Below are 19,410 nucleotides of genomic sequence, written 5' to 3'. Positions count from 1 at the left end.
AAGCCCAGTTTTTCTCTACCCTGTCGTCAAGGACCCATCATCTTGTCACATCTCCGGGAGACACTCTTGTGACACAATAACAAGGTTCAGTGGAACCCCAAGACAATTATAGGAGACAGTGGTGGGGCCCCTTAAGGAAGGCAGGATGAGGGGACTTGAAGGGTGGGGGACTTTGTGGGAGGCAAGGGTGGGTTCCAGGAACAAACCAGCTGTGTTCTGGGGCTGGGGCCAGGCAGAGAGTGTGGATCCTGCTCCAGAGAAGGGTGTGCGTGTGTGTTTGCGCATGTGTGTGTGTGATCACAGTGGTCAGATGTGACTTGAGAGGGTTAAGGGACCTTAGCTGTCACCAGTCCAGTGGTTTTAAACATCTCAATATTTTTATTTTTATTTATTTTTATTTTATTGAGAGAGTGCATGTGAGTGGGGGAGAGGCGCAGGGGGCAGGGGGAGAGAATCCCAAGAAGCCTGGCACAGGGCTCGATCTCATGACCCTGGGATCATGACCTGAGCTGAAACCAAGAGTCAGATACTCAACTGACTGAGCCACCCAGGCCCCCCAACTATGTCAATAATTTTAATGAAGATGATCATATCATTTTCACTCAACATTTTTTGAGACCTTAATCTGCTTACTCGGCATAATCCTATAAAGTAGGCACTATTATTGTCCCCATTTTATAGATGAAAATACTGAGGCCATACAGCCATAAGGTGATAGATCTAGGAATTCTGTAGAATTCTATGGAGGTGCTTGGAAACACGATCTCTTTGGAAGAAGGGAAGTAGGAGATTGTCTTGGAATGTTTATGTAGCAGGCCCCACTTGGATTGGTTTTTTAAAGATGCAAAAATACGTCAAATATCAAATGAGTGAATTAGGTTTTGGCGGGGTGATGGGATTGTGTTGGGATGATTAGGGCTGAAGCCTCCATGTTGGGGCCTCTGCTGGACACTGTCATTCTTTCTATCTTATGGATGGCCATTTGAGGTACACAGAGACTCACTCAGTGCTGAGTTCAAGGTCCCACAGCTAGGACAGGAGATAAAATCAGAGAAAGAAAAGAACCCTCTTCTGGTTCTAGGAGGAGGGGTAGGGGTGGGGGTCAAGATCAGAGCCCACTGTCCAGTGCTGTCCTTTTCTGCCTCAGTGTCACCAAGGTACTGCTGAGGAACTGGAGGGCTTTCCTGACACAGCGGGAACCCCTTCGTTTCTCAGTGGTGAACCAAGGAACAGGGACTTGCCCACACAGGGCCACACATGGTGTCATGATGGGGACCCGAACCCGGCGCTGTCTCTGTTCTGACCAGAGAAGGCTTTGTTTCCCAAAAACTGCCCCTGCACCCCACCCCATCTTTGGCCATCATAGCCCTCGGGGTAGCCCAGGGCAGTGCTGGGGGCCGAGACGGGAGTGTCCTGGGGAGAAAGCTGCCAAGGAGAGGCGGGGCCGCCTCCGAGGGAAGAACACTCAGAAGCCCAAACCCCAGACGGAAACCCAGTGTATTTTCTAGGTCCTGAGAGGATATTTGGAACAATGGAAGTAGGATGGGGGAAGTTGGACTATAAAAAGGGCTTCTTGATATCCTTTTTAAAAAAAAGTCGTCTTTAGGTTGGACTTTTGTTTCTCTGAAGGATGTTTATGTAACTTCCTGAAAGCAGGGTCCCAGGGCGGCACAAAGTTTGTCAGATGCCACTGTTTATACGCTCGGCTTTGAGCTGGGAAGGACTGGATAGGGTGGTCTCCACATTTGACAATTGGTGGAACTGAGGCTCTGAGAGGCAGGACGAGCCTACCTGAGGTCACGCAGTGAGACAGCGGGAGACTTGGCACTGGAGCCTGGGTCTTCTGGGGCCTTGCAAGGGGCTGTTGTCTTGACCCACTCCTCCCAGGGCCGTGGCTGGCATGGGAGCTGGGCAGGGGCCACGGAGGGGTCCCCCTGGGAAACACTCAAAGCTGTGGAGGTAGGGCAAGGCCAGGGCTGGTCTGTAGTGAGGTGGGCTCACTGGATGTTGACTTGTGCGGTGGGCGGGAGGCTGGGATGGTGTGCTTGGTGATGCCACCCCCGTCCAGATGCCGGGGCCCAGCTGTTCCCCGTCTGCCCGGCAGCTGGGAGCTGTGACTCACACCCAGTGGGTGCAAAGGCAGGGGCTATTGTACGTCGTGATTTATCCTGTTCTCCTAGCCCCGAAGGGATGACTAGACCCTGAGCCCTGGTTTGTGCCCACGCCTGTGAACTTAAGCAGCTGTGAGTTTGGGCCCCGTGTTTATAGATATGAGGCATCCCAGAGGGCTCGGGGGAATCCTCTTTCTCTGCCACCTCCTATCTCTTGATCGTACGTATCCTATGATCTTGACTCATCCATTGTCACCAGTGCAGGAGTCTGCGTGCCCCTGAAATCACGCACAACATTTCGTGGGGATTTCTATGCATTTTTTCCTGCAGAGAGAGTCTGTAGGTTTCATCAGGTTTTCAGAGGACTCGACTCCCCGCCGCACCCCCCCCCCCCCCGCCTCCCCGCCAAGTGCTGACAGGAGGACAGGGGCCCACATGCATGTACTGCCTGCCGCGAGGAGTTGCTGAAGGGGCGGGGTGGTTCCAGTGTTCTAGCAGAAAGTAGCCTGGTGGCAGCAGGTGGTGCAGAACGTGGTCTCAGAGGCCAGTATTGGGGTCTAAGCCACACCCTTCAGTTAGAAGGCCTGTGCCCTTGGATAGGTTGCTGTGTCTGTGCTTCAGTTTCCCAATCTGTAAAATGGGAGTAATAATTGTCATCTCATGGTGTTACTGACTTTTAAATAAGAGAATCCATGAAAGGACTTATCCCAGTGCCTGCTACAAAGTCATTACTCAGTAAAAGTTTGCTATTATTATTAGTTCCAGCTCTGCAGTCCTCTTAAGTGCCTTATCTTGGGGTCTTAGTCTCCACCTTTAGCTCTGTACTCTGTGTTGGGCTTTCCAGGCGCTGCAAGGCAAGGTTGGAGAGTAGGGGTAGACAGGGAGGGAGGGAGAACCCTCTCTGTATTTCTGGGCCTCTCTAGCCCAGGCCCTCCCTGGTGCCTTGAACGTGGCTTTGTCCTGAGGCAGGCTTATGTAACCAGCCAGGCCTGGCCAGGCAGGACACGATTCTTAACCTCGTTTTGTCCTCCATTGTCTCTACCTCTGATGGAGCTGTTGCATTAGTTGATCTGTTCCTCAAGCTCCAGGGATGAAATTAACCTGTGCTATCCTGCCGCCAAGTGATGTAATCAGGAGGTTTGCTGGGAAGGTGGCCCCTCCTACCTCCTGGGGATGTTCAGAGCTGATGCCTCTGTGCCTGCTTTGGGGCCGGAGACAAGGACTCTTCTTTAAGAGGAAAGACAGGCCATAGGCTAGGGGACCTTTGACCCATGGCCCCTGTGGTTCCAGTGGGTGTGCGTACCCCTCCCCAGGATTCCCTCCCAGGAGTGAAGCCCCACCATCTGGCAGCCCACACCAGTTCTCTCCCAGGAAGCCTTCCGGGGACCTCAGCTGCAGGGGAGTTGGCTTCCGCTGAGCGCCATGGCACGTTCTGTGTCCCTTTCAGGAAAACAGAGGCCACAAACTGGCAGGCCACATCTGCCCCATGGGCACATCCTACTTAACCCATGCCAAAAATTGAGCTAATTGCCAAGAGGAGATTTCACCTCAAAATCCCTATTTCTGGCTTTACTTCACAAACTGGAAGATCGGAAGACCTTGAGTCTACGTTCTTTTATTTTTATTTATTTATTTATTTATTTATTTATTTATTTGTTTTTTTTTAATATGAAATTTATTGTCAAATTAGTTCCCATACAACACCCAGTGCTCATCCCAACAGGTGCCCTCCTCAGTGCCCATCACCCACCCTCCCCTCCCTCCCACCCCCTGAGCCTGCATTCTTAACACACACTTACCTGTTTTTTCTGGCCCTCCAGGTATTTGAGTTTGTAACCCTATCCTGGAGTCACGAACTACTTTCTTGTGTTATATAGTGTTGTTCCTTGTCTGCTTTGTGAGCTCTTTAAGAATGATGGAGTGGGCGCCTGGGTGGCTCAGTCGGTTAGGCGTCTGACTTTGGCTCAGGTTATGATCTCAGTTTGTGGGTTCCAGCCCCGCGTCGGGCTCTGAGCTGACAGCTCCGAGCCTGGAGCCTGCTTCAGATTCTATGTCTCCCTCTCTCTCCGCTCCTCCCCCACTCATGCTCTGTCTCTCTCTTGTCTCTCAAAAATAAAATAAAACATTAAAAAAAAAAAAAGAATGGTGGAGGGTAGGGGGCTGGCTCATCTCTGCTCAAAGCATGGTGCTCAGGCTCAGGGCTGTGTGCACAGCAGGAGCAAATTAAATATCTCCTTTATGAATGAAGGTGTGGCAGTGCTGCTCCCCGCCGCCGGCTGCAAAGGTTCCATTTAATAGAGGCCTCTGGATCCTCCTGCCCTGTGGCCCTCGAATCCTCCTCCCAGATAAGCTGTGACTGCTTAGCCACTGACCCAGGCAGCTTCTTAAGCTGCGGATACACAGTCACTGAAAGTGTCGTCCCCATGCTGCCGTATAACCACAGAGAGGAGCATCTGACCTGTGACAGTCCCACGTTTCACTCTCCCAGGGGGTTTGGAGGAGTTTGGGGAGAGAGAGAGGCCGGGGTCAGCAGCCCTCAGATGGCACCAAGTCCAGACTTCTGCGTCCTGGGGGTACAGAGGGAAAGGGGGGCATCAGCTCAGGTGTTTACTGGAATGGGCTTCCCCTCTTTTGAGCCTTTCTCTGCTTTACTCTGCTCCTAGAATACGTGCTTTATCCGTTGACTCCTCTGTGCAGATGTCTGTCCAAGGTTTATTTCACTCTTTCCGCTGAAATCCTGCACATCCCTTGAGGCCAGCTAAGCTGTGCTCCTCCTGAAAGAGGTCTTGGCTGAGAGGTTGCAGTTGTTCTGGGTGTAAGAAAAAGCTGGGAAGCTTGTAAAAACTACACGCAGATTTCTGTCCCCCATCTTTGGTTCCTTCAGTCTATGGTGTAGCACCCCCTCCCCGGAAGGTTCAGACATGGGGCTCTGTAGACAGGTTGTGTGGACCCTGTCTTAACTCATGAAGCCCAGGGCTGCTAGGGAGGACCCGTGGGTGGCAGTCGGCTGTGTGACATCAATATGCCCTTTTCCCTCTCTGGGCTTCTCTTTTGCCCTCTGTGTGGGTTGTGGCCGAAGGGGCCTTGTGAGCCATCCTTGGAGAGGATGACAGAGGGGATCGGTGCAGGTGCCAGTGTCTGGGTGGGGTGAGGCCACCTGTCACTGGGCCAGGCCCAGAGAGGTTTCACGTTTGTCAGGTCATCATGGGAGGAGGGAGACTATAAGCCTGTCAGAGTGGGCAGGGGCTATGGCCTGGGTATCAGGCCCCACAGAGAGGACCTGAGCCCAGCGAAGTTGGAGTCTCACCTGTGTGGCCCAGTGACCTGGCCACAGGCTGAGAGGTGCCGCACTGTGTGATCCAATGGCAGGCAACCTGAGGCTTCAAAGTGCAGGCCTGGACAAGCCGTTTATAGATGGGTAAACTGAGGTACAGACGGGTCACACACAAGTGCATGGAAAGTCAGGCCTAGATTCAGGTCATCTGACTCTCAGGTAAGACTACACTCCTCTGTCCCCACCTCCCTCTGTGCAGGGTCAGTGCCAATTGACCCAGCTGGGACAATCATCTGATTGTCTGTGTTGACCTCCAGGCTAGGGCCTGGCAAAGTGAAGTTACACTGTCACAGCCATCCTGGAGGCATGAGACCGGTTGGGTGTGCAAATTAGCCTTCAAACATTCTCTATCCCATGTTTTTTTTTTTTTTTTTTTTTCCCTTAAACTGTCTGATGGGCCAGCCCCCTCGGTGCCCGTCTCTCCCTGGCACTGGGCTTCATGCTCTTTATTCTGGAGACAAAGCTTCCTTCTGATGGCCCTCAGTGCTCCAACAGGAAAAGGGCAGGCGTGGCACCGGGCCGGCCTCCTCCGCCTCCTCTTGCTGGGAGCGTGGGGCAACCTTTGTCAGATGCTGGACCCGGGACCCGGCAGCACTGGGGGGCTGGGAGAGCTGGCAGCCGCAGCCCAGTCTCTGCTCCTGCCAGTGGCTGGAGCCGCCCTGTGGAGCCAGCTGTCAGACCCAGAAGTTCTCCTGCAGTGGCCAAAAGGGGGGTAAAGGCTTCAGACAGGGGCCAGGAAAAGTCCTGTTCTGGTGCAAGCAGTCAGTTGTCCCAGGACAGGTTGGGGATTTGGCCAGGAACTGTTCATGTGACAACCCTCGGGGTTGCAGCTGGCACAGGTGATCAGCCTCCAAGTGACACTGGTCTCCAGGAGCTGCAGAAACCAAAAGATGTGTTCAAAAAAATGCTTTTTTTGTCAAGCATTTGCCTTGTTTGGGCGCTTTTCCTTGCCCTGGGACACAGCGGTGGGCAAAACAGACTGTGTCCCTGTTTTGGACTTGGGGCTGACATTCTAGCGGTGGGGCAAGATCAACAAAGCAGCAAATACCAGTTCGATACTGGCTGTTTTTCAGGTGGCAAGAGGTGCCTGGAAGAAAAATAAAGCTTGGTTGGGGGTAGAAAGAGTGACTGGAGCAAATGGCCCTCCTGTGTTGGGCAGTGGTGGAAAGCCTCTGGTAAGAGGGCCGGCAGGCTCCACGAGGGAGGCGGCGGGAGCCACGGGCTGTCTGGGGAAGAGCATTTCAGGCAGAGGAAACAGCACCGCAAAGGCTTTGAGGCAGGAGGGTGTGGGGTGTATCTGAGGGACAGCCAGGAGGCTGGTGTGGCTGGGACAGAAAGAAGAGTCACCCTTGTCGGGGATGGGACCGGAGGGAGGGCAGACTCGAGAGGACTTTGCTGTTTAGTGTGAGTAAAGGTGAAGCTGCTGAGGGAGGGCAGAGGCCGCCCTTGTTCCAGCACACATTTGGGAAGGACTGAGTGAACTACCACCCGAGAAGTGATGGCAGGGTGGAAAGCCCCCGTAGGCACTCAGATGAAGGAGGGCTCAGTGTGACCACTGTGCGGGAGGCAGCCGGAGGTCGGATTCTGGATCAATTTCACTGGATAAGCTGATGGATTGGGTGTGGGATGTGAGAAGAAGCGGGTGTCCACAGCAAGGATTCTGGCCTGCAGCACTGGAAGGACAGCATTGTCATTTACTGAGACAGGGAAGGCTGCATGACGAGCAGGTTTGGGGAGAGAAATGGAGATTTCAGGTCAGATGCGTTACACCGGAGCATTGGCTGGAGTGGAGGGCACGTGGGTAGAGATTGGTCCTGGGCCTTGTATTCCTGCTGCTGAAGGGGCAATTCCTGTGTGGGTGTGAGGGCTGCCCTCCCGAACTCTGAGACTCTGTTCTCTAAGAACAAATGTTTCCTGGGCCCTTCATGTTCTTTTCTCTCTTTGACAGCCTCCTACTGCCTTTCCCTTCGGAGGAAAAAGGCAGATTCCGATGGCTCACTGTCATGGTGGTCCCAGCCTTTCTACCTGGCATGGCTCTTTGGTCGGGGGTGGGGGGGGTGGGGTGGGGAGGGGGCAGGCTGGAGGCGAGCCCTGGAGGCCTCAGGCCTTGTCTTGGCTCTGCTACCAATAGAGAGAGCTATCACTCCGGGCCTTGGTTTCCCCTCTTGTACACAGAAGTGGTGGGCTTGCCCCAGGGTTCTGAGGGTGGAAGGTTATGCTTGAGGCGGCCGCATAGCACGGTGGTTAAGAACCTGGGCTTCGGAGTCCAGGTATGGGTGTGCATCTTTGCCCTGCTGCTTGGCTGTGAGACTCTCGGCCAGGAACATAACCTCTCTGAGCCTTAATTTTCTCATCTGTGAAAATGGGCCAACCATGGTACCCGTGTCCGAGTTGCAGTGGGAGTTAAATGAGAAAATTTACACAAAACACGTAGCAAAGGCCCTGGCACATCCCATTCTCTGTTAACTCAGCCTGTTAGTAGCAGTGACCTGTGCGGTGGGTCAGGGGAAGGGGTTTTGCCTGGGGGCAGTGGGAGCCATGGAAGGTTACTAAGTAGGAGTGTGTTGCACATGTGATGTGAGAGCAGCTGCAAGAGTGGGGACTTGGCCTGAGTCCTCTTGGTAAGTCCTGACCCTTTCTACCCCCCAGAGTGAGAACTGGGGGCTGGCCCTACTGGGTTCTCCTGCCTTCCTCAGGTGGGGGTCTTCACTGACCTGGCATGAGCAGCCTCTGCCTTGCACAGGTCCCTCGGGGATGGAGTGATTCTTTCCCTTAAGTTCTCCTACAGGCCTCTTGGGCTGTACATGCCAGTGACTGACCTTAGGGAATGTAAATGTGCGGCTTTGAGGGGTGGGTGACATTGAGGGGACTTGAGTTACATGTAGGGCTCTGGACAGGGCCGGGGGCGGGGAGGGGCGGGGCAGGCCCGGAGTGGCATTCCACTGGGCACTTGACTGTGCCCTCGGTTCCTGGTCTCGGTCCAGGCTGGGTGGTGCTTGCTGCACTGGAGCCGTGGAGAGGTTGACGACAGGCGGAGGAATGTGGCCCCCTCAAGACCCACACTTCACTGGTGCCCAGGCATGCCGGCTGAGCCCTGGGCTTTCGCAAGCCTGTTTCTCCTCAGTTGAGCCATGCCAGGATGGCAAAGGACATTTCGGAGCCCCCAGGGCTCACAGCCAAGCTGTCATTAGGCATTGCTTGTTTTCCCAGGGTCCAAGCGTTTTTAGAGATGGAGGGGGCTCTGGAGATATTCCAGGGACTTCTCTTAATAGCTGGGTAAATTGAGATCCAGAGAGAGCAAGGCACTTGACCAAGGTCTCACAAGGCCACCTCCCTACTATCTGTCACCTCCCTTTGTTCCCATGTCCTTTGCTTAGACTCCTGGCCTCCTGCCCGGATGTTTGTAACAGCCTCTGTCTTGTGGGCTCTCTGAGAGCTTTGTTTGTCTTCCTATTATCATACTCTTGCCTGACCTGCCAGGCACACGTGCTGCTTGAGCATGTCTGGTCTCCCTTCCGGTCCCAGACTGAGCAGCGCAGCACAGAGCTTCTGAGCCAGCTGTGTCCCTTCCTAGCATGGTGACCTGGGGCGAGATAGCCACAATTTCAGAGCCTCAGTGTCTCTGTGAAAGGCAAACAGTAGTAGTACTTAATTAATGGGGGGGGGGGGTGGTTTAAATGAGATCATGTGTGAAGGATATTATACCTGCAAGGACTGAGCTCTCAAAAATGGTCATTGTTATAAACGCTGACTGAACTGAAGGTCGAGGGCACAGAGGAGTCAACAAAGCTTTGGACTGGGAGGCAGAAGATGGGCGCTCCGAGTTCACTCTCAAATACTGCCTCACTGTGTGCATTTGGGGACATCACTCCTCCTCTGGGAACCCCACTTTCCTCATTCGAGAAGGGTGGAAGAAATCCCTGCTATGTTCTTGTAAGGCTGTCATGTGATGCTAAAGCAATGTCTGTGAAAAAGCTTTGCATCTGTGTAATGATTTAAAAATGGCACGGCAGTGGCTGCGGTGTGCTGATGGCGACGAGGACATTGTAGCCACAGGGGTGGACAACTGGCTTGGCTGCAGTCTGGTCAGTCTGCAAATGCTCAGCGCCCACACGGGCTTCCCATGCCTGCCTGCCTGCTCCCGGCCTCCACCAGCCTGCCTTTCACATCAGCCTCACCACCGCACACTCGAAGGTGTGGGAGGTGCAAAGACCCAGTGGCATCTTCCAGGCCCTGGTGGATTTTGGGTTATCTGTGGCTAATGCCATGGAATGTAGGATTATAGCCAGACACCGGTTCGAATCTCAGCTAAGCACTTCCCAACTGGGGGCCTTAGCAAGTTGCTTAACTTCCACAAGCCTCAGCTTCCATACTTGTAAGATGAAGCCCTGATGAAGTGGAGGCCAAGCATTCGGCAAAGGGCGTCACGCGTGGTTATGTAGGACGGTGGTATAATGTGTTTTCTGCCTGGAGTTTGAGGACTGATGGGAGAGGGAACCATTGTGCCCATTTCTGGGGATGCGCTGTAGGTCAGAGACGCCCAGCTTGGAAGCAGCAGGGCCTTTGGAGTCATCTGGCACTGCTCGCTTTGCTGGTGACCAAAGCTAGTCCTGGAGAAGAGCAGGTGCTTGGCCGAGGTCACTGGCGGGTTAGGGGAGGGCTGGGCCTGGGGGGTGAACTTGAAGGAGCCCCTCACTCTCGGGTGCTACTGGGAGATGGTGCTCCCTCTCAGCATCGGGCAAGTGCGCACAGCAGCATCTGAGAGTGGGCGCCTCCTTACCGTTTGTGCCTGCTGCCTCACTTGCCTCCCCCCAGCCAGGTCTGGGACTAGAACTCCAGTCTCCTGACCCCAGGAACTGAGCCACCAGCCTTGGGAGTGCAGGGACACCTGTGAGGCACCTTCTAAGAGTCTCACAGAGGCCCCTCGGGCCCCTTTAAAAGGAATCTGCCGTAAGTAGGTCACCGGATACTTTTCACTCTATGCTCTCTAGTTTCTGTGTTCCAGAGAAAGTGAGGCCCTCCTCCCTGCCTCCCACCACCTCCTACCCCTTCCCCTGCCAGCTGTGCCTCCATGTAAGCATGTTGAGGCCCTCACACTCAATGCGTGTTGGTGGCAGGCCCCTGTCGTGGCGACAAGCCCCAGCACATCTAGAGAGATGAGGCCACTTTCATGTGTGCCTTGAGGAAAGCCTCCTGGGTCTCAGCAGGCCCGTGCTGTGCCCACCAGGCCTCCAGGAGATTAGGGAGCTTCTGTGGCTCTAAGTGACTCGAAGCTTACCCTTCCTCTTTGTTGCTCCCAGCGCATCTGGCTTCCCTCTGCGCTGGCCACAGGGCCTGGAACTTTTTCAGTCTCCCTAAGGCTTTCCTGTCTTGTGGGCAGCCTAGTCTTGGGACATCCATCTGGGCCGGTGGCCCCATCACCACCAGTGGGCCTGTCGGCTAGTCCTCAGGTGGCTGTTAAGAGGTAGCCAAGGCCGCTAATCCCTGCAGGAGTTCTTAGGATTTATCCAGGCCCCGGAAGGTGGTCCTGGGCCACCCTTATGACGTGACATGAGGGGACTTGGACAATTAGCCCAGTCTCTGTCCCTGGGCCCACGCATACAAAAACTCCATCTTTTTTTTTTTCCTACCCTGACTCTCAGGGCCTGGAATTCTGCCATTAGCACGTTGCCTTGTGCTCTCCTTGACGTCCTCTAAAAAGGCAGCTACTCCTGCATGTGGACAGTCCTACGTGTTTACTGCTGAAGAGTAAAGCCAGGCTAGCCTGGCCCTTTTCCAGCTGCCTGTGTGACCGTGGCCATGTTGCTTCTCCTCCCTGGGCTACGTAAGGCCCTTTCACCTAACACCTCAACGCGCTGGCCTGGATTCTACGCCTTCCACACTCTGGCAGTTACCCTTCTTCCTCCTCTGCTGGGCGGACAGTGGGAAGGACCCCGCAGCTGAGTCGGGATGGGGGCAGGGCCCAGAAGCCAGTGTCACCACCCGCGGGCCCAGATAGCTGAGCGGATATCATGTCATCATATCGGGCCTACTTCCTGTTCTTTTCAGGACAGGTGGGGAAGCAGGTCTGGAGGGGGAAGGCTGTTGCTTCACGTAGGAAGTCAGGTGGAGCTGTAGCCATAGTGCAGATTTCCTTGCGGCCAGCGCGGGTTCCTCCGCTGCCGGCTGCACCTTTCATGAGAGTGTCTGGAGGGCCCATCAGCATGAGGGCCAGGGACGCGCTTTCTCCTCCTCCATGGAAGGTGCCTCCTGGCTGGGGCCTCTGCCTGTTGTGGGGCCCCTGAGTGTGGGGCAGAAGCAAGCAGGACATCCTCTTCCTGAGGTCCAGGAGGGAGGGGCCGGTGGCCTCTGGCAAGGAACCTGGTGGTGAGGGGCCTGGAGGCTTCCGGAACATGGTTGGTGGCTCAGGGTGCCCTAGAGCCACCACTCCCTCCCTCTTTCCCTCCCTCCCTCCCAGGGAGGGGACTGGCTGAGAGTAATGCCATTTGTCCTAGCTCTGGGATTAGGTGCGGCCTCGTCAAGTGAGGAGCGTGCAGCCATTAAGAGGACGCAGTGAAGGGAAGCCGAGCCCAGCGCTGCTGCCTGGAGGTCTGGTGGGTCTTGTCATTCTCTCCCCGGCCTTCCCTTACCCTCTGACCACAGCCCCTAGGCCCCTCCCTTCTGTCCAGTCCTCCCAGGTCTGTCTGGATGTGTGTGCACCAGTAGTGTGGGCATGTTCACAGCCATGCAGGAGGGGCCCGGGCATGCAGGGAGTGGGACAGCCTGGCCCCAAGCCTGGCCCTGGGTCCTGTCTGCATTTAGGACCAGGAGCGGGTTCCTGAAGTGTCTCAGCCCCTGGGGCAGCCCCAGAGAGACGGCTCGGGGCTGACCTGGCAGATTCCTGTTGGAGGAGAAGGAGGTAGTGGCCGAAGGGTAGGAAGGAAGGGCTGTTTCTCTTGATAGCTCGGCGATCCTGTGAACCCACGGAAGCCAACAGGTCCAAGAGTTAAAGATTACTGCAGGGCCATTGGGGGGAGCAGGAATGGCGAGGTCCCAGGGCGCTGAGAGGTCACATTCATGGCCTCAGTCTTGTCTACACTTGTGAAAGCCACAACATGTCAAAGCCAGGACTCCTGGGCAGCTCCCCTGTTCTTATTTGTCGTGTGTGTGTCGGGGGTGGGGGGGTGGGGGATGGGGGAGCGGTCACAGCCACCCTGCATTTGTTTGGAATGCAGTATCTGTCTGGGGAGAGCCCTCTAACAGCTTTCATAGATTCTGGAAGGGTTCTGTAACCCAGGAGGTCACAAACTTCCGATCTAGTGCACACCCCTCGTTGTCTAGTAGAGGAAACAGAGGTGAGGAGAAGGGAAGGGTCTTGCCCAGGGGCACCTACGGAGCGAGTGGCGGGGCTGGGATGCTGATGTGGACCCCAGGCCCACATGGGTTTTGGCTTCTGTACCCATGAGATGGAGCGCTCCCCACCGCCTAACAGTACACCTGCTTTATGGAATCTCTCAGGGGGCATCTGGTGACCTGGGGTGGACCCGTGGAAGGACAGGGGCTGGGACTGACCAGCCTTGCCTGGCTCCTCTGCAGGGGTGGCAGATGGGGGTGGGGAGGTTCAGGGCATGATAAACTTGTTTCTACGTCACTGGGAGAAAATGACAAATAAATGGGGTCATGGTAGTACCTGGTGTGCCACAGACCCGTGAGGCATGCTGGTCACCATTTTCCTTCGAGTTGGCCCTCGAAGTTGAGATGTCCTACTTCTTCTTACCCTCACTCCTTCGTCTCTTCTTCCTTCACTTGAGGCTGCTGCCTGGGCCAGGGAGGCGGCCCCCTTTCTAACATGGACACCTGCTTGTCAGAGATGACCGAGGCCCCTGGGGCAGGGGAAGGTGAGGACCCTCTGGCCGAGGTCTTGCCTTTCTGGGAACCTGTGGTGTCCTACTCTGCCAGTGAAGACTTTCCCATTCCTGAAGAAATTGGGTCAGCCTGTGTTTAGGCAGCTGGGATGGGTCATCGGCAGGAAACCTCTCTCTGGACATGCTCTAGGCCACGGACCTCACTCAAGAATGGTGTGGAATGCTGAGCATAAGGACTGTCTATGGGTTACAAATAGCCCACCTTGGAGGACTGGCCCAGGGTCATCCTAAGCTCTGCCTCTGCCTAGCTGGGTGACTTTCAGTCGGTTGCTTACCCTCTCTGAGCCTAGGTTTCCTCATCTGTAAAGTGCACATATCAGTGACCCCACCTCTCTGGGTGTGAGGATTGGGTGTGACAGATCAGAGCAGGCTCTCAGCACTGACCCAGTGTGGGGCTGATGAGTTATCAGGAGCTCAGCCAGTGCTGGCTGCCGTCCGGCAGGGAGGTTATGAGATTTGCAGGGAACTATCATTCCATTCCTTTTGAATGCCTATGATCTGAGCCTAAGAAAAATAGGAATGGATTCGACTCTGTCATCGATGGATTTGGGGGTTGGGTGGAGAGAGCCCTATTTGGGGAAGCTTCATGGGCTAGTGAAGAGCATGCCCTGTGATGGGCCTCCCCGTCTTGGTCTGTTAGGAGCTTTGGTGGGACTGGGGGGCAGCTGGTCCTGACCTGTCTTGTTCCTGACTCCGCCCCTCCCCACAGGCTGTCTTGTTTGTTTGCTTGCTAAACCCTTTCTTCAGAGCTAGTGCATAGGTAAACTCTCCACTCTGGGCCTGTTGGAGGAAAGACAGCTTCTCAACAAGTAGGGTCTAAGTTCCTGAGGTTTTTTTGTTGAGCATTCCCTGCTGGGGAACCCAGAACAAATCCCAGGTTAGGAACCTGGGAGTGAACCAGCAGGGAATGCTTTGTTTGCTTGTTGATTGATGGCTGATTTGTGGGTCTTCCTCCAAGACAGATCGTGAGAGGCTGCTTTTGATGTTAAAACACGCATAAAATGGATGAAAACAAAGACAGACAGAGCACCATTCAAAGGGAGCAGAGAATAGGATGTCCAGAGCGGTAGAGTGTGGTAGCCGTCCCGGGCGAACACAGGGGACCCGTGTCGCTGACAGCTGAGGATCACAGGCTCTGGAGCTGGTGGCCTGTGCGAGATCCTTGTCACCCACTCGTTAGCTCTGTGGGCTGGGGCAAGTCGCACGCCCCCTCTGGGCCTCACTGCCCCCATCTGTAAAATGAGGGGAAGATAGGTCACAGTGCTGCGGTAAGGGTTAAATGAGCGTGTCATACCAGCATATTGTGTCCAGTAAATGAGAGTTCCTAGCATTGATGCATTTAGCTCGGATCCCCAAAGGGGAAGGTAATTGGCAAGGGCACATCTTTCTTGAGCACCTACCGTGGGTAGGAGACCACGTCTGCTTTGGAGAGCTTTTGGTGAGGTTGGGGGACCAGTGTTCCAGTCCCGAGAGGCCCTGGCATCTGGCGGCACGCATCCAGCGCTGCATGATGGGACACAGAGCAGGAGAGCTCATCTAGGACTTTGAAAGCCACAGCTGGCCTTGGAGGAGGATGGGCAGGCTTTTAGTGGACAAGAAAATGGGTCAAGGTAGGTGGGCGTGGGGGCAGGGGATCCTTTGCTTGCTCTCTCTCTCTCTCTCTCTCTCTCTCTCTCTCTCTCTCGGGATCTCAGTGTCCCCATGTGCTCACCGCGGGGTGGACTCCACACTGCAGCCCCGAGGCTCTGAGCCAGACTGCCGACAGTCCCTTGGTGGTGGCCCCGGACTCCGGACTCCGGGGTGACTGATGGGCAGCGGCTGGGCCCTCGGCCAGGCGGCACTGCGGGCCTGTGGGGGATGGGGTGTGCAGCGAATTCCAGCAGAGGAAGGGATTTGCTTCTGGTTCGGCCTCCCAGGGGTGTAATTGGGCTGGAGAAACTCCTGCACAGCTGGGAAGCAAATGTGGAGGATTTTCTGTGCTGCACTGTGCGTGGTGGGTGGGGCAGGCTGAGGCCGGGTGGCTAGTGGAGCTGGGCGGCTTCGGGGTGTGGCCGGGTGGTGGGTGGTGGGTGTGATTGTGCTGGGGGTGGGACAGGCCGGGAGGGGCTGGGTCAGCTGTGGGGAGTGGCCCTGGGATTGCCTGTGGGGCTGCCACTGCCCGGGCCTGCAGCCAGCCCTCCTCCCCCAGGCCCGGGTGCCCATTCACATACTTCTGAGGCTGTTTGCGGGGCTCTTCCTGCACCTCCTTCAGCTCCCCACCCCGTACTTGTGCCTGTGGCCCAGATGGCTGCGACGACACCATTTGAACGTGTCGGCACCGTGTGAGTTTGCCCGTGCGTCTATATGCATAGGAGTATGGGGCATCTGGGGAGGGTGTCAGGAATGACCCAGGCGGGAAATAAAAGCTGGGCTCGGTGAGCACCCGGGGCTGCAGGGACCTTCCTGCATTTTACCCTGCAGCAGCTTCACACCAGAAACCTAAAACCTTGGGTTTGGTAAAGCCTACTTCCCAGTGCCCGGTGCCATTCTCGGTGCTCTGTAAGTACAACGAGGGGACAGGGAATGGGCCATCTGCTTGTGCCCCACTTCCAATGTCCTCCCAAACCTGATGCCGTTTCTTCTCCTTCTGGATCCACTGTGAATTTGGTAGGTGGCCCTGGGCCAGTTGCTTCCTGAGCCTCAGTTTCCAAATCTGTTAAATGGCTAATCATTTTACTAGCCTATATCGCCGTGTGCCGGGCCCTGCACTGTTTTGCACACGTCATCTCTTTGAGTCTGGGCAGCAGCCCTGCGAATATTAAAGCCTGTTTTACACTTGGGGAAACCAAGTCTCAGAGAGGTTGAGGGATTTGCTCAAAGATCACAAGGCTAGTAAATAATGGACGCAAGATTCAAGCTCAGGCAGGCTGGCTCTAGTCTAAGCCCTTAACTGTAATGCTAGCAGCTGGTGCATGGCCACCTCACAGAATGACACGTGCCGCCCTTCACAGGAGGTCTGCTGCACACAGTAGGCGCCAGGTAAACGTGAGGGCTGGGTCATTAGGTGTGCTTCACCATGAAAGGCACAGGACGCTCAGCCTCCGAGAGTTCTTGGTCCTACTCCTGGTGTTGACCTGCCCATCCAGGGCAGAGACGGACCCTCTCCCCAGTCCTGATTCTAAACACCTTGGTTTCTGGAAGGCCCTTGGCCTTTGCCTCCTTTCTCTCCAGGTCCTACACAGGATTGTGGGGGAACCAGAGCATTTTGGAGTAAAGGGGGGTGGGTGGGGTAGGGAGTGACTTTCAACTCCAGAGCAGTGGCCACAGTTACCGTGGTATTTCCCGAAAGTGCAGCGTTGCCATGGTATCTCCATGACAACCAGAGCATCTCATTCATTATCCCCAGCACCTTGGCAGGGAGAGCTGGGTCTGGGGCTGAGAGAGCACAGTGGGAGCCTGGCTAAGAGCTAGAGGCCTCAGTGGCCGAGGCCCCCTCCTGCTCTCCCCATCCCAGCTAACATGTCCCTGCAGGCTCTGGAGCCACCTCTGTCTCCTGGGGTCTGGCTTCAAATTTCAGCTCTGCCACGGACTAGCTGTGTGATTTTGAGCAAGTGACGTAACCTCTCTGAGCCTCATTTCCCTCAACTGTAAATGTAAATAATGACAGTAGTTTAAGGCTTAAATGAGATATGGTATGTAAAAAGTGCTAAACACAGTACCAGCCAGGCTTGTGGTAAACGTTTGAAATGTGGTAGCAGTAAAAATAACAATGGTGATAATTATAATGGTATCATTGTTGTTATTATTTTTATTATAGAAGCCCCTGGGTTTCATGGAGGAATGAAAGGCCAAATTTGAAGTTAGGGAGGAAACCCATTTGAGTCAAGATTTAGTGGTTTCCTATGCGACTGGGGCAAGTCATTTCACTTTGAAGCCTCAGTCTCCTTATCTGTACATTAGGAGTAACAACAGGTCATTATGAGTCATTCATATCTTGAGTATTCAATTGGAACCTAGGCCTGGGGAGAGTGGTGGGGGCTTCCACAATGAATCAGACTTGTCCCTGCCCTTTGGGGCACCCAGGCATGTGGGGAAGGAGAAGGAATGAAATTAGTATTTGTGGAGGGCCTATGTGCCAGGTGTCAGGAAGGGCCTCTGCCCCTGCAGAGGTCAGTCAGTCCTGCTCCTGCCCCGGGTTCTGGAGCCTACAGGGTGCCGAGTTGTGTATAGAAATACCTGGAGTCTCCTCTGCATGGACCTCACGCTCAGGTGCACCCAGAGACTGGGCGGGAAGCCAAATGAAGGAAAGAGGTCGACTATGGGACTGTGTTAACTGGAGAATGCGTACCTCAGCTGACGGTGGCCTCTGGGGATGCGTGCCCAGTGTCAGCCAAACGTGCTCTTTTTATTTTTATTATTTAAGCATTCATTCATTCATTCATTCATTCATTCATTCATTCATTTATAGAGGGTGCAAGTGAGTGAGGGGCAGAGAGAATCCCTGGAGGGGCAAAGAGAGAGAGATGCAGGGAGAGAGACAGACAGACAGACAGAAGCAGGACTCACCCAAAGCAGAGCTCGTGCTCACCTGATGTGGGACTTGAACTCACCAACCATGAGATCATGACCTGAGCGGAAGTCAGATGCTTAATGACAGCCACCCAGGTCCCCTGAACATGCCCCCCCCTTTTTTTTTTAAGTTTATTTATTTACTTTTGAGAGAGAGAGAGAGAGAGAGAGAGCGAGTGAGCACAGGTGGGAGAGGGGCAGAGAGGGAGGGAGACAGAATCCGAAGCAGGTTCCAGGCTCTGACCTGTCTGAGCCGAAGTAAGTAAAAAGCTGTGCAAGCCAAACAATGCACATTTGCATCCTGTCTTGGCCCGAGGGTCCTGGTTTTCCTGTGCGGCACTATGGAGGGGGATGGGGCCCGTGAAAGCCTGAGGAATGGGACTTGGGAGCAGGAAAGGGGGTGGTGGATAGGGATGACTTAAGAGAAGTGATGACATTGGAACCGGGGTCTTGAAGGATGAGTAAGTGTCCCAAGGGGGAGGGGGAGGCATTCCAGCAATGGGAACTTCATTAGCAAAGGCCTAGATGCATGACCAAGATTGGTGACTGGTTGGGCGAGGCTGGAGTTTAGGAAAACTACTGGTGATGTCCGCAAGACCCAAGCAGGCCCTGGGCAGCAGGGGGAGCATTGAGGCCTCAGCCCCCAGCTGTCCTGAAGGACTTGGTGGCTCCAAGGGGATTAGAAGCCCCCAGTTCTCCATCCCTTGAGCCACAGGGGCTCTGGAATGCAGGTGGGTGTGGAAGGTTTTGAATGGCTGGTGCCAGGCCTTTGAGAAGGTTGCAGTGGGGGACAGTGCTGGAGGCCCCTCTTACCAGTGTGCTGGTGGCTGGCACTTGGCTCACGAAGCATCTAGCCCTCTGCCCACCCCCACCCCAGAGTAGTTGGCCTCTCTGGGGACAGGGGCTGGTTGGCCCCCTCTCTTTCTCCCTTTGCCCTCTCCTGGGCCTGGGCTTTGCCATGCCTTCTCTCTGGCCTCCTGGCCTCTGACCATCTGGCCCCTGCTCATCCATCTGGCTCGAGGGAAAAGCCAGGGCCTCTGAAAATGGGGGTTTGGGATTCCGAGGACTGGCTGTCAGAGACTTGAGAGAGAGCATTGGAGCTGACTTGTTCAGGCTTTGTGGGCTCAGTTATACCCACACTGTGCCTACATTGAGGAAGCAACTGGAGTGATTGGTAAGAGCGGCTGACCCTTATTCAGTGCCGTGTGCCAGGCGTGGTCTCTGTGCTTTCAGTGTATCGATTCCTGTAATTTTCACAACCATGAGAGCGTGTTAAACTTTGCTGTTTTACAGATTAGGAAAGTGGGGGCACGGAGAAGCTAAATAACTTGCCCGAGATCACACAGCTGCTGGGCGACTGAGCTTGGGTGTGAATGAAGCTCCAGTCTGCGTGTAACCATGAGGCTTTCTTAACATAGGACTTCAGGTCCAGGGACAGGTTTGGGGACATGGGGTCTGGACTCCTTGAAACTGTTACAAGATTTTTCAGCAGCTATGCATATTTTTTATGGGA

At 54.8% G+C, this 19,410-nt stretch overlaps 1 protein-coding gene across 4 annotated transcripts in view; it reads left to right on the top strand.

Annotated features, from left to right (window-relative positions):
- The window catches only part of NDST1 (N-deacetylase and N-sulfotransferase 1), a 62,485-nt gene that overhangs the window by 8,239 nt on the left and 34,836 nt on the right, over positions 1-19,410 (top strand). The window contains exon 1 of one of the 4 annotated variants that reach the window (XM_045036884.1): positions 11,960-12,038. The exons of the other annotated variants lie outside the window; for them this stretch is intronic. The gene's annotated coding sequence lies outside the window, so the exon portion shown is untranslated. Of the gene's footprint in view, positions 1-11,959; positions 12,039-19,410 lie in introns of those variants that run through there. 4 annotated transcript variants of the gene reach the window in all.

This window comes from Felis catus, chromosome A1 (genome assembly GCF_018350175.1).
Source record: "Felis catus isolate Fca126 chromosome A1, F.catus_Fca126_mat1.0, whole genome shotgun sequence".
Taxonomy (NCBI): Eukaryota; Metazoa; Chordata; class Mammalia; order Carnivora; family Felidae; genus Felis; species Felis catus.
The sequence above is the reverse complement of the archived record's forward strand: the minus strand, read 5'-3'. Positions and strand labels throughout refer to the sequence as shown.